General features: G+C 32.2%; 1 protein-coding gene across 27 annotated transcripts in view; it reads left to right on the top strand.

The window, feature by feature from the left end:
- Positions 1–14,718, top strand: part of LOC145297875 (inositol hexakisphosphate and diphosphoinositol-pentakisphosphate kinase 2-like) — a 375,735-nt gene that overhangs the window by 106,629 nt on the left and 254,388 nt on the right. The gene's annotated exons all lie outside the window — the stretch shown is intronic.

The following is a 14,718-nucleotide window of genomic DNA, read 5'->3' as shown; positions in this document are numbered from 1 at the left end:
ATTTTTGGGTTCTCTCTGATAAAAATATTTAAGAGAATTTGATCTGTATATTTATATTAGTATATTTTCGTAAAATCCATTCTCTCTATCGATCTAATCATTTTCTCACACCTGAGGCTATTTTCTATATCTAAAAAGCTACTATCAAACCATGTATGGAGTACTGTTGTCATATTTGGGCTGGTGAATACCTGTCCCAATTGAGGGTTCTTGATAAAGTGCAGAAATGTATCTGTAATTTGATTGGCTCCTACCTTATCTCCCTGTAAACCTCTCTCACAGAAGTGATGTTGCTAGTCTCAGCCTTTTTTATAAATACTACTATGACATGTGTTCTTCAGAATTGTCTGATCTATTCCCTGCTTCCTTTGTTCCAGCTTGTTTAACTCGTTGGTCTAATGGTCTCCATGAATTTCCTATTCTGATACCTCATTCTGACACAACTTCTTATTCCGTTAGCTTCTTTCCAAGAATTGCAATCTTATGGAACTCTCTTCATTTTGACTATTTTTGTCCTACTTACAGCCTTGGTCTTTTTAAGACTTGATTAATAGGTATCTCTTGTTTTTGTAATACATTTTTTGTTCTTGTCGACTCCTTATATCAAGTGGCTTCATGCTTTGTCTGGAGGGGTTTCCATTAAAAATTGTAGGTAATTATATTGGTGATAAATAATAATGATTCATGCCGGATGTTAGAAACTGGTCAAGTACACTTCTGATAAGCGGTAATGTTGTGAAACTATTGATTACATTTTATTTTCTCTCATTTATTATTGATAATCTGGTCTATCTAATAAGATATCCATCTAATAAGATATCAAACACTTTCTTTGTCCAAGATCTGTCTTAATTCGATCCTATTCTGATTTTGAAAAGTTGTTATTTTTGTTATACACTGCATATCAACATTATTAACGAGTTTACATTTTTGTAAATATTTAAGGAACGAGTGAATAAAAATCCACGAAACTTTGAGAAAGTGCTTACAATACTATTCAGCTACTCCAGTCATAAAATGAAAGTATTTAAAGTAGTATTAGTGAAACTATGGCAGAAGATAGAAATATCTGTTGATTTCAGTGTGTCAAGTTATTAATGAGGCTGAGAAAAAAAAGCACAATATACCGTTAACTTATTTATTGAAATAATTTTCAAACATTAAATGAACTAAGAAAAATGCTTAGAACACAATAACTACATAGCAATTTCTACGTTGACATAATTAGTAGGGGATATGCGATCCTTTTTTATGAATGACTTGTAAAAGATGTTGGTCCACAAAATGAGTCAAATTTGTGATTTTGCCAACAGTTATTCCTCGCGATACTTCTTGAAGAGCATCCCACAATTCATCTTTGCTCTTAAATTGATGTCCACTTGCATAGAGGCGTCGCTTCATGATACTCCGAAGTTTCTCAGTTAGGTTCACATGTGGTGAATTCGCAGGACACTTCATCTTCCATAACCCAGAGAACCCCACTTGTTGCAAATACTCTTTTCTTTTGTTTGCTGCATGCATTATCCTACATAAAAATAATGGTTCTTCTGAACGTCAACCTTTGCTTCTTCAGCCATAGTTCAAAGTGCTCCTTCAGAAAAGCTATGTAAGCATTTGACATCATTTTTCTGGGACTCTCCATGGGCTAACTAAAGTACCTCCGATAATCCCAGCCCAAATCATTATCCCGTCACCACCTTGTTGGCACCTTAAACGCTAATGACGATGTCGTCCATCTAGGACCCATCCCTTGCTCCGGCCATCTGGGCCATCAAGAGTGACACACACTTCATCCGTGAACAAAACTTTGAAAAATTCTGTTTTCATGTTGTCCTCTGCCCATTTCAATCGGTTTTGTATGTGATGTTGCTTTAATGGAGGCTTTGCCACAGGCTTAACAGACTTTGTCACTTCTTTCAGAATGCGACATTGAGTACTTTTTGAAACATTCTTCGATCTGGCTTGGTTAAAGATTTCTCGACTTGTCTGTGCAGGGTTCTTAACAACTTTACATTTAATTTGGAGTAGAGAACGGCGTGAAACAACTCTAGATTTACCTTTACAAGCTCTCTTACGTACCTTTGTAGGGTCCTTGACAAAGTTCTTCACAGTTTGATGGTACTTTCTGATCATTTTCGATATTTTGAGGGTAGTTTTACCTTTTGCTAGCTGTTCTGTAATAGTACTCTTTTCAGAACTACTCAAACCACCTTTACAACCCATTTTATTGATGAAACAAACTGCCTTGTTAATAATTTGACACACCTCAAATACCATGGATTCAGCAATTACGATGGCAAGTTGTTTACATTGCACGGAACATTATGAAAATTTTACAGTACGCGCAGCTCAGCATTGCCAACATTTCCGAAGCTTTTGATACGAAACTATCAGTAAGTTTCTGAAACTCATTAATAATTTGACATGTAGTGTATATTATTTCATGTATCCATATAAAATGTTATAAGGATATATATTTTATGCATTGACTTTCAGTATTTACTTCAACACTGCTCAATATGTGAGTAGAGCTAGGTAGTATATACAAAAGGAGTAAAAATCAGCCAAACCTTTGTTTGAGAGAAGCCCTGCCATTGGCTTATTGAATCATTAACCCCTGGGATGGAATAACAAAGAATTTGATTTATTAATTAGCTAGACTAAACACTTTACACACACATATCACACACACACACATATATATATATATATATATATATATATATATATATATATATATATATATATATATAAATTTGTATTTACATAGACTCGAGTATATATATATGTCATCACTATTAAAAACAGATATATCTAAAACATATAACTTTCATGGATGTAGGAGATTTATAGATGATCTTATATGTATAAACGATAATGATGAATTCGAAAAAAATAAACATCTTATATATCCAAACGAATTAAAATTGAATTGTGAACATAGAGGACAACAGGCTACATTTCTGGATTTAGATATAAAAATTGAGGATGGGATTTTTCTTTATAAAATATTTGATAAAAGAAACGCTTTCCCCATTAAAATAGTACGTATGCCCCATAAAGATAGCACCTGCCCTGTTTTTATGTTTTATGGAACCATTATGTCAGAGTTTTTGAGAATAGCTCGCGTTACTTTAAAACTAACAGACTTTATACCACCAGTTTCTAGTTTAGTAATAAGGATGATAAAACAAGGTGGGGATAAAAATAAAATATTAAAACAGTTAAATAAAGCATTTGTTCGTTATCCTGATGCTTTTGAATCATTTAAGATAAACCAGACTATATTAATAAAGGAAATCCAAAACTATATTAGCAATGTATAAAATGTATTTATAATTACATATAATAAATTTATTAAAAAAAAAAAAAAAATGTATATATGTAAAAATATTTTTAACCTTTATATATCTAATTTTATATAAGAATGTAAATATACTAATACTAATCATAGTGGGGGTGATAAGTAGTTAAATGGATTCATCCTAATCTTATAAATACAAGACTGATAAATTAAAAAATTAAAAAATGTATCCATTTTAAATGTGGAAATTGATGAATCGCACAGGTAAGAAATTCATTTTTATACTATGAAAAGGTTAGTAATTGCAATTAAGAATAGAAAACTGGATCAAATGTTGGAAACATGTCTTCTTCCTAAAATTAAGGGTGGTGGTGTTTGATCAACACTGCTGGGGAGCCATGATGTGATATACTGTTTTGTTTTTAAATCCCCAAAACAGTGTTTCATGGTAAACAACTGATGATCCCTTGAAAAATAAATTATTGGTATTATAATAAATTCGAGAGCGAGTTGATGCAGTGATTGCAGGTGATTAAATGACTTACTGACTAGATGGTTTTCTAACGAATGATAAAAAATATTTTTTTGTATAGTTTTAAAGGTTAAAAACTTCCAAGACTATATATATATATATATATATATAAACTCTTGATTACATGAATTTCATACATTTTAGCCTGACAATTGCCCACAGAGATGAAATGTGGAAACCTCTGTGTAACTTAATTGCCATAAATATATTTTCATAAGAATCAAACAGGGAAATAACTCATAGCTGAAAAGGAAAATAACTGTCATAGCATAAATAAAGCTTAATTTTTTTTTTTTTTAAATGCAACTGATGTCAGCTAATAATAATTAATAATAAATATAAATTAAATAAAAAAAAAGATTAAATAAACCAACTTTAAATAATATTCCTAAACAGAACAATTAAAACAATTTTATTACTAATAACCATTAATAACAGAGCTAATTATCAAAGTAGATTTTTTTTAATGTAATATGTAAATGAAGCAACTTTTTTAATGTAGATTTCCTTTGAATAAATAGTATATATCTATAGAAATCATGCTGGAATAAAAATGTATAAAAGTCTGTTTTGGTGTGAAAATTGATTTGTGAAACAGTGTACATTTTGTATATATTAATAAAATTGTGAACAGACAGACAGGAATACGACTTTATTATGATAGATAATTATAAAGAGATGAAATGAGATTATTGATTCAAATAGGAGAACCTTGAAGAGGCAGAGTCTTATATCTAAAGTCATGGCAACTTTTCTGTGAGTCTGTAGAATATTTATAAACAGACAGATATGGCATTCACCCTAGTGTCAAAGGAATATTAAATTCACAAACTGTTCTTAATCCGGTGAGAGGAGATGACATTAGGTTTTTGCACTTCTTGCTGAGAGGTGTTGAAATCCTCCTACATACAGCGCCTGGTATTCTAAAATGGTCACCTATTTGGTACTGACCAGGTTCAATGTTGCTTAATTTTGGTAGTCTAAGAAGAACCAATGTATCAACATGATTATGCCCTATAGAATGTTTATAAACATTTATCGAAGCTCCGTTAACATTTCTGTTTCGTCATCAAGACTTGCATGCATACAAACTTGCACACACTGTTTTTATATGAACAGATATTTATTTTTAATAAACTTTAATTACAAAAATATTTATTCTGGATCTAGATATTACCTTTTTTTTTTGTTTTGATACAACTAAATAGGAAGTATTATTCCCTTACAGAAAAAAGTACACCTCTCTCAAAATATTTTTTTTCATGGCAGGTGTTCAACTGAACTTCTACCTATGACTAACGCAAATAAGTTCCTGTTTAGCTTTCCTCTTAACTAAACAGACACTACCCAAGTTCCTTCATTACTGATAATCAAAGTATTGTCTCACTGGCCAACTGACACTCTTTAAACCTTATCCTTAAGTGACCTTTGGGCCTTGATAAACATTAAAACAAGAGAGGGGAATAGACTGGACAGAAGAAAAAAGAGTTGAGGAGAGGATAGGAAATATTGGGGGAGGAAGAGAGAGATAGAGAGAGAGAGGAGCAGAATGGAAGTTTTAATATACAGATGTTACATACACTATTTAATTTCTTATACTTTTTTTTATGGTCCCAGGCAATGCCGGGTAGTTCTGCTAGTCCACTTATAATTCTTGCCATCACACTAGCACCTGCTCCATTCTGTGCTTCAATTATATCACCAAGGTAACAAAACTTCTCAACAACCTAAATAGCTTAAAGTTTAAAGGTTTCAAAATCATTGCCGAATTTCACATCGCTGTGTCAAACATGTAATAAAACTATAATTTTGATAAATGCACATTGAGCTATTTTTTATTCACTATTGATCAAATATTTATAAAAAAATAAAAAAGATGAATGTAAAACATTATTTTAAAATTCTATTAATTATTTATGAATTTAAGAGTTAAAGAATAGAAAGTATTTTTGGATTTAAATGTCAACATAAAATAATGTTAGTATTTCTCATGAGAAATTAAGAGAAAGGACAAAAGCAGGAGGAAATAAAAATGGAAACTAAAAGATACCTGTGTAATGCCAAGTAAGGGCATTTAGTAAATTTATAATAATCTACAATATTATTGAAGCAACATTGAGCCTGGTCAGGACTAAAATGGGAGACCATTTGGGAATATCAGGTGTTGTATATGCTCTCCACTTATCTTGACATTGTTTCCAATTGTCTTGGACTTGTCCTTGCCATTGGAATAAAGCAGTGTTGACTCAAGAGAGGTATGCTAGGAGACTGCATAACCCTTGCTTCACAACTATATGCACTAGCATATTTTCAGGAGATATCTATTGTCTTTCATGAATAAACAGATGCTATGATTTTATTAGTGGGCAGTTGTAGTCATAAGTCAAGTTTTTTTTAAGCTCTTACTTTCTTATACTACTGTAAGACTGTCGTCTCTCAGCAATTACTGACCCCAACACCATTTCACATGGTTTTCTTTTCCTTCATTTTCTATTCTGGCCATATCATCTTGGCTTGGCACAAACACTGGTTTACAAGTATAAAAAATAAAACAATACAAACATAAGAGAAAATGCAACCCAGATATATTGTGTATAAATTAGTTGTGGCCTGGGTGTGTGTGTGATAAATGACCCCCAAACGTTGTCTGTTGATTGTTGTTTGTCAAGGCATTTTTGTTGATCAATCTGCTATACAGCAACCTGTTGTCAACTAAAACTGTCATAAAACTAATGAAATATATTGACTTCAAGATCGGAAATCCTTTGTCTGGATCTTTTGTCTTATTTGGCCTCTCCCAGCTGATAATATGTCACACTTCTGGGTATTCATCCTACTGCATTTGTGCACCTTGGTGAATCATTGTCATGGCATTTTTACTTCTGACAACTTTTTCCTTTTTATGAATCATTTTCCTAATACTCTCAAGGGGGGTACAGAAGGCTCTTTAGTACCATATTATAAGATCTAAAACTTTTTGTATTCTATTAAATTGTTTTTCATATTAATTCATAACATCGATTCATAAACATGTTGAGTTTAGTTTATCTCCTCCCAATAAAAAAAAAACAACCTCTACATTTATATCTGACTAGCCTGGATGCCCGGCGTTGCCCGGGTGTTTGTAGGTGTGTGTTGTACAAAAAAAAAGTTGTAGTAGGCAGGTAGGCTCGAACCTGTGACGCAAAGGTGGAAAAGAAAGTGGAGGTGTGTGTAAGGGTGTTGGTTGAGCAAAAAAAAAATGAAAATTGCCAGCGCAAAAAAAATAAAATATAGTAGTAAGCAGGCTCGAACCTGTAAGGCTCCAGAGGAAAAAGAGGTGAAAAAAAAAAACAAACTGTCTTATTGATGTGCCCAGCGCAGTTGTGACGTCAAAGGCAGTTGAAATAATGCCTTTTATGCAACGTCGTGGACGTGAGGGTTGAATCACTTGCAAAAAATGTCAGCGAAAAAAAACGACCCTCCCTGTAGAAAACTACCCAGTTGAGGGTGAAGGAATTAATGCTTTTTAGCCAATTTTTCGATATTTGTTGTCCGAAGGGTCAAGCTTCAAAATTATACTGATCTCGTGAAAATCCGTCGCCTCTGTCGAAGGTTTTAGGCAGACATACAAACATACATACAGACAGGTAAGATTTATATAATAGATGATATATATAATTTTAATAGTGGGTCACTACTTATAAAAGCTCAAAGGTCACTTGGAGATAAGGGTTAATAGTGTTAGGTGAGACAACACCATGATAGTTGGTAATAGTAGAAATTGGGTAGAATTTGATTATTTAAGAACATGATTCAACAAGAACTTGTTTACATTGAACTTGAAAATGACCAGCTAGGAAGCAGCCCCATGGTATTGTGTTCCACAGACAGATAATTCTTAGAAAGAAACTTTGCTCATGGAATTTTTGTTCAGTTTAAGTACAGAGAGTAAGAGAAACCGTTGACAGTTGTTGTAACTAGATGAGTGTTTGCTGTGAATCTTTTGCAAGAGGGGAGAAATCATAGATTGAAGCTCAGTCGAGTACCTGCCATGAATATATCTGGACTTATTAAAAATGATTGATAATTAGAAGCTTCCTGGTTTTGGCAATATGCTATAGTTAGCACATGGTGATGATGCCATGATCAGATAGATGTGCAGCACGCCAAGAGAAAGAATCCCATCAATTGTTCTTCATCAAAAACTTGATAATGACAAGATTATGAATGCTTTATGTGCTTGGTGTCTCAGGTGAATCAGTCATGTACAGTGCGTCACATTTTAGTACATCAACTCCACTACGGAGCATGATAGACAATAGAAAACCTGGCTTGTGTGTGTGAGAAGTGATGACTGCATGCAACCTGATTGATACCTTTTGGATCTGACTGCGTGGAGACCAGGTGTGATGTTGTTACCTCATGTTGAGTCCAGCACATGTGCAGCATCTTAATTACCAAAACTGAATGATATCACAACAAAAGGCAATCTTATATACAATCGAATTGCTATCTTTATAATATTAGCTTTCCAAATAAGCAAACTCTGAATATTCCATAAACTATCAAAATAATCATAAATCGACCAACAGAGATACTATTGACCATTTTATTCAGCCAATTATTCAAGACAAGAAAATATTCTCATGTACATGGGTGACAGTGGTAGTAGATTTGAGTATCAAAGTGGAAGTTCCTCTGACTTCCTATATGTATAACCAATTAAAAAAAAAAACATGAAACAGGACTGAATATTGAAATTAAAGAAAGCTAACCAAACTAAAGTTTTCTTTTCTAACAACATAAACCAATATGTGGCTGAAATTATTGGAGCACGTTAAATACAAAAATTAAATGAAGAAGAGAAATATGACATTTGACATTTTCTTGTGACAAAATCAATAGTCCACTTATTTAGAAGAAGGTTGTTTCTTTTACAATACAACATTCAATTGTTTACTGTAGCATAAGTTTTTATTGATTTCAGCAATTTTTAAATTAAGAATTTGCATTTTATATTTATGATTGCCCTTGAGTGATGATACCAGCAGATTCAACAGCCGTTGTCTCTTGAAGAAATGTTAAATAACATCAACCAGAGCTGAATATTTAAAAACAAGAACTTTGAATGTTTAAGTATGTTGAGATAAAAAACAAACAAAGATTTATCATGAAAATTGCCTAGAAGCAATGAATAAAGAACTAAAAGCAATAAAAAAAATATGAAAAAACAAGCAACATGATCAACAAATCAACAAAAAATGTTTATCCTGATTTGATCAAAGCTTGTTGACTTGCAGGATGACCTAAAATATCTAGAAATGTAATATATTGGCATGTTCTTTGCAGAGGTCACATACAAAAATCCTGTAAAGTTCTTTAAATGATTATGCATGATATTGCTTCTTATAGTTATGTATCATTGAATCAGTATTTTTGTTGAGGATATCATGTTACATAAAACTAAAAATAAACACTTAAATAACATCAACCAGAGCTGAATATTTTCTAGCAATACACGTGAAAAAATTGAAATGGCTTAAAGTATTTTAATAATGACATATATAGAAAGAGCTTGATGAGCTAAGAAATAATCTTTTTGAATTTTTAAAATCCGATTAAAAATAAGAAAGTTATGACTATTTTTGTGCCTCACACTTTTGGATATTTTTCCCTCATTAAGATCATGTGTTTCGTCACATTTTTTACGTTACTTTTTCAGTAAAAATGCTATATCTTTGTTAAGACACAAGATTAAGCAATGGAATTTGCTGTATAAGTGTATTTTTGTGCAAGGAATCAGAATATGCTCTTGATAATCTCCAGAAATTAACGGTTTTCAAATAATCTGCAGTAGATGCACATAAATAGGCTGCAATTCCTTAAAAATGCCATGTATTCATTAAAAAAAAAGAAGTTTGAGCACTCAAAGTTAAATTGTAATACATTTTATGTACAAGAAACTGAAATCTAAAACCAGGACTGTTGCAATATTTCTTTGGTATTATTGTAGATTAGCCTTCCGTTACTTCACCTCTCCCCCATGGGACCACTTCTCCAAAATATGTGATTCTACTAGCAAAATATGTGATTCTAGTAGCAATTATGTGTGAACACCCTGAAAAACTTGAATGAAATATAAACAAAAATATTTTACAATTTACCCCATTTTGAGTCATTCTAGCATTTTAGGGCAATTAACCATTTTTTTCTCTGAGAGATAAATCCTGTGTTTTTTTTCTAAAGATGATTATGTGCAGCTTTAAGCGGATCTTTGTGCAATTATGGGAGGATGGGGAGACTGACTTTGGGTTAATGGTAGGGCTAAGGGAAATTATGTACCAACATCCTGAAGACTTAGCAGAAACAAAACAAAAACAATTTTAGGACTTAGAGTGGAGGTGGGTTTCACATAAACTTAATGTAGAATAATTCACCATTTCAGGACCATTCTAGCATTTTAGGACAGTTAACCAATTTATTTTTATGGGAGATAAATCATGTGCAAGGGCCTTTTTTTTTCTTCTTTTTTTTTTTAGCTGCTTATATGTTTGATGGAGAGCTTGCCACTCAAACTTAGCATTATTGTTAAGGCTAAAGAAGGTTTTAGGAGGAGGCTTTTTACTTTCCAGTTACATTTCTTGTTCAACTGACACATTATTTTGTTAAACTTTTGAAATAACGAAATAGGTCTAATTAATTATGTTCTGATAATAAAATAGCTCTAACTAAATATGTAAGAACATTTTTTCATATTCATATTTTCATGTATTTTTTTTTAATACATTCTGGAATAAAAAGTTAAAAAATCGTCTGTCTACAGCTGTACTATCGCTAATAGTTATTGCTACTGCTGCTACAGATAGTTTTGGATAGTTTTTTAAAAATAGAAACAATTTTTTTCCAGGTACGATAATTTTAAATTGCAAGAGAAAACAACATATAGTTATACTTTTAATCAATAAAAACAGTAAAAAGATTGATTTCTTTATTTCGATTAGCCTTTCATCACTGTGTTAGTTACTTATATTTTCTCTACCATTCTCCCTCAAGTCAAGACTGTACTCTAATTGATTTGATCATGTCTCTGATAGAATAGATGTAGCACTCTCCTTAGACAGTAATATCCAAATATATGTGTTTGGTAACTTTAGTGCCCACCATAAGAATTGGCTTGTTTTCTCAGGTTACATAAATACAGCTGAATGCTCTACTTAAAGCTTCTCTATAGCCCATTCCCTCACAGACAATCATGTTCCCAATCCGCCTCCCAGATAGTGACCACCAACAAGCTTCACTTCTAAACCTATTCCTTACCACAGTACCTGAAGATTGTGTAACCGATGCCCACAGTCCACTTGGAAACGCAGACCCCTTAGTTGTATTAGTAGACATTTCACTCAAATTCAAACCCCAAGGTGAGGAGCCATTGCTCAAAACAACAAGGTACTACAAAAAGGCTGACTGGAAAGCCATCAGAGAACATATCAGAGATGCCCCATAGATCAATATCTTCTCTGTCCCTACTGAACAGTATGCCAATGAGACAACTGGGCATTGAACCACATGTTCCCACACAAAAGCATTATAGCAAGCTCCACTCACTCTGCCTATGGTTCACTACATTGTGCAGCTGCCATTGCACAAAGACAACATGTGCTCAACGGGCCTGCATATCATAAATCAAATGCAAATAGGTAATCATATTGAAGTCTTTTTTTTTAACAGAACAAAAAAAAAACGAGTAATCAAAAGTATTTTGGACACCTAAAACTATTAAAAGTGACATCTATTCTGATTAGTTTCCAAGTTTCATGACAAAATTCTTAATACAAACGCGGTACGAGTATTTAAAAATCGATGGAGGGGGGGGTCTTTATAAAACCTTACCCAAAATGCTGATAGTAACATTTTGATTACTTTATTTGCTTAAAACTCTTAAAATATATAATTTACGTTATTATTTATTAATTTATTTGGAAGTATATTCATTTCCGAACAAAATGGTGGTATTTTTGTGCTTTGGTTTTTAAAATATGACGATTTTAGCAGAACGCCCTTGAAATCTGTGATTATCCAAAGCATTTTATTGTCTGTGTGTATTGCTACTTCTTCAGTTAAATTTTCCTAACATTTCCTTCCTGAAACATCTTCTTTCACAGACTGATTTACTAATAAAAACTCCAAAACACAAAAAAGAATTTTCATTATATACTTTTATTGTTAATATAAAGTCAAGATTATATTTTCTTTACATTCGTCCATTTTATATACTCTGGGTGATCTACGGACTCTACAAGGTGAGCGAGTGCTCAAGACATGCCTGCAACTTGGTAACAATCTTCACTTTGACATTTTTGAATGTTGAAAGTACTTTTCAAAATTGTTTATGTTTGCACCCACATTCCTTATTCCAAAGAACAAATAATAATGTTTGTTTTAAATCAACTTCTATCTCAGGATTTGTAAAAATAACATTCAAATTCTAAAAGTGCATCGTGACACAAACTATGGTATTAACCTATTTTTTATCTGTTCACATTTGTAAGTGAATATCTCATCATCTTAGTAGACATTATGAATGATTATCTATATATTAATACGATAGCGTGTGTGTTCTTTTGTGTGTCACGTTTTCTGGCAAATTTGATTGGTTAAGATTTAATTCCGGAATATACATTAATTACAAAATACACATTTATAAACGCTCAAAGCAGCATTCAAATAGTGTGTTCTTACAGCTATATTTGTTTTTAATTCTATAAAATTTAGGGTTATATTTTTCAAAAGTTGTTAAGAAATAATCGATTTGAAGTATTCCGTAATAAAAAAAACTATAACGCACATCTCTCGGCCGGCGGGGACAAAAAATTAAGCAGTTATTTGTGTTTTTTCATTGTTTATTTTTCTTTACATTTGTTTATTGAGAGAGAGAGGGAGAGATGCTGATGTCTTCGTTCATTAAAATATTATTGCTACTACTAATTGCTATAACATGTAAACAAAAGCCCAGATGCATATGTTATGAAACCTTGAAGTTAGCAACACGTTATTAGCGAAACGAAACTGGTCTTGTACATAAAATATTTTAATAAAAACATTAAATCTAATATATATATATATATATATATATATATATATATATATATATATATATATCAAATGACAGTTCCTTTTTCTAAATAAATTATTTTTGTTACAACATTGTTTTAACTAAAATAGTTTCATGAAAAACTGTTTTTGGTACATAAAATATTTTAGGTACTCATGCAGAGAGTGATCCAGACGTAACTCAGAGTCCGCCTGGCTTTCTCCGGAACATGACGTCAACAGCCGGAGTAAACCGAGCGTCGACGATGAAAGCATAACAAGAAAAGAAAACTTACCTTAAATTTTAAGTTTTATTAACTGTAAAGAAAAGTGTTATAACACTATTTTTTCTTTTTTTTTTGCTATATATATATATATATATATATATATATTTTAAAATAAATAATGTTAAAGATTTTTTGTCCGAGAAAAGGTTTAGAGGTAAGTCAAATAAATACTTTCAAGGAATTTTTTTTGTAATTTTTTTTTCAAGAAAAATTTTAAACATTTTTTTTTTTTTTTTTTTCAAGGAAAAACCTGAGAACTAGAAAAGTTGAAACAAAACTGGGTGGGATAGTTTTTTTTTTTTCATATTAAAACAGATATTGTTGTTGTTTCCTCAACCCATTGTTTTATTAATGGTGTGTGTGCATAGATTGTATTCCGCATTCGCACTGGAGGTCTTTCTGTGTTGCTCGCTCGAATGCCTACAACTGGATGATTTTAATTATGATGGCAATTGTCAGCCTAGACTTGCCAAAAAAGTTACCAGTCCGGATGATGTAAAGGTTCGGCATTTGGTAGCCTGACACATCAGGCATAGCCATTGCTAACCTTTCCTCTTATGATAAGATTGCACCTGTGTCCACATGGTGCACAAGTTTTCATCCGTGCCAGTAAATTTTTTCTTGACAAAATCGAGGACTCCGGCTGGTGTTTTCAGCTGTTCACTTAAGGCTGTAAAATTCATTTTTTTTCTGACGTAAAAGTACGAAATGGTGAACTTTTTTTGAATTTTTTTTTTTTTACTAATTTGTTTTCTTTTCTTCCTCTTCCAAATTGTTGTCTGCTCTTTGAATTTTCAATTCGCGCAAATGCGCATCGCATTGAAAACCATCATGCTACATTGTCATTGGCTCAGCTTTATGTTATGTCAGACAGCTTAATTTCCTCGGCGACGCTCGGCTTACTCCGGCTGTTGATGTCATGTTCCGAGGAAAGCCGGGCGTGCACTGAGTTACGTCTGGATCACTCTCTGCTTGAGTACTATATTTTAATCTATATATTAATACGATAGCGTGTGTGTTATTTTCTGTATCACATTTATTTTTTTTTCTTTCGAGTGTCCGTCGTTTAATTTTTATGACTTTCCATTTCTTGTAATAAATAATTTTACCAAGAATTCTTCATCAGTTTTGGTTTCGGTTTCGATTATAGCTGAAAGAACTCAAGTTATATATACATACATTTTTTTTTTCTTCATAAGTTTTGGTTTCGGTTTCGATTCAAGCTGATGCACCCAAGCCATATGGATATATTTTTTATTTTGGAAATCAGAGGCTTATATTATATAAGAATGGATAAAAAATTGACTCTTATAGTAATATATATGAAATCTGAATAAATTGAAATATCATATTTAAGCATATTTTACGACCAGGCTATGCCGGGCGTCCCTGCTAGCTAAGATATATACTTTTGCAGTTTTAACAAAAGAACTACAATAATATCAGGGTGTCTCCATTTACGCTGAACATCCACAAAAATACCAACATCAATGTATTACACATGAAAGAGTCCACTGTGGAAT

Source organism: Euprymna scolopes, chromosome 2 (genome assembly GCF_053919585.1).
Source record: "Euprymna scolopes isolate OS-2025 chromosome 2, ASM5391958v1, whole genome shotgun sequence".
Lineage (NCBI taxonomy): Eukaryota > Metazoa > Mollusca > Cephalopoda > Sepiida > Sepiolidae > Euprymna > Euprymna scolopes.
The sequence above is the reverse complement of the archived record's forward strand: the minus strand, read 5'-3'. Positions and strand labels throughout refer to the sequence as shown.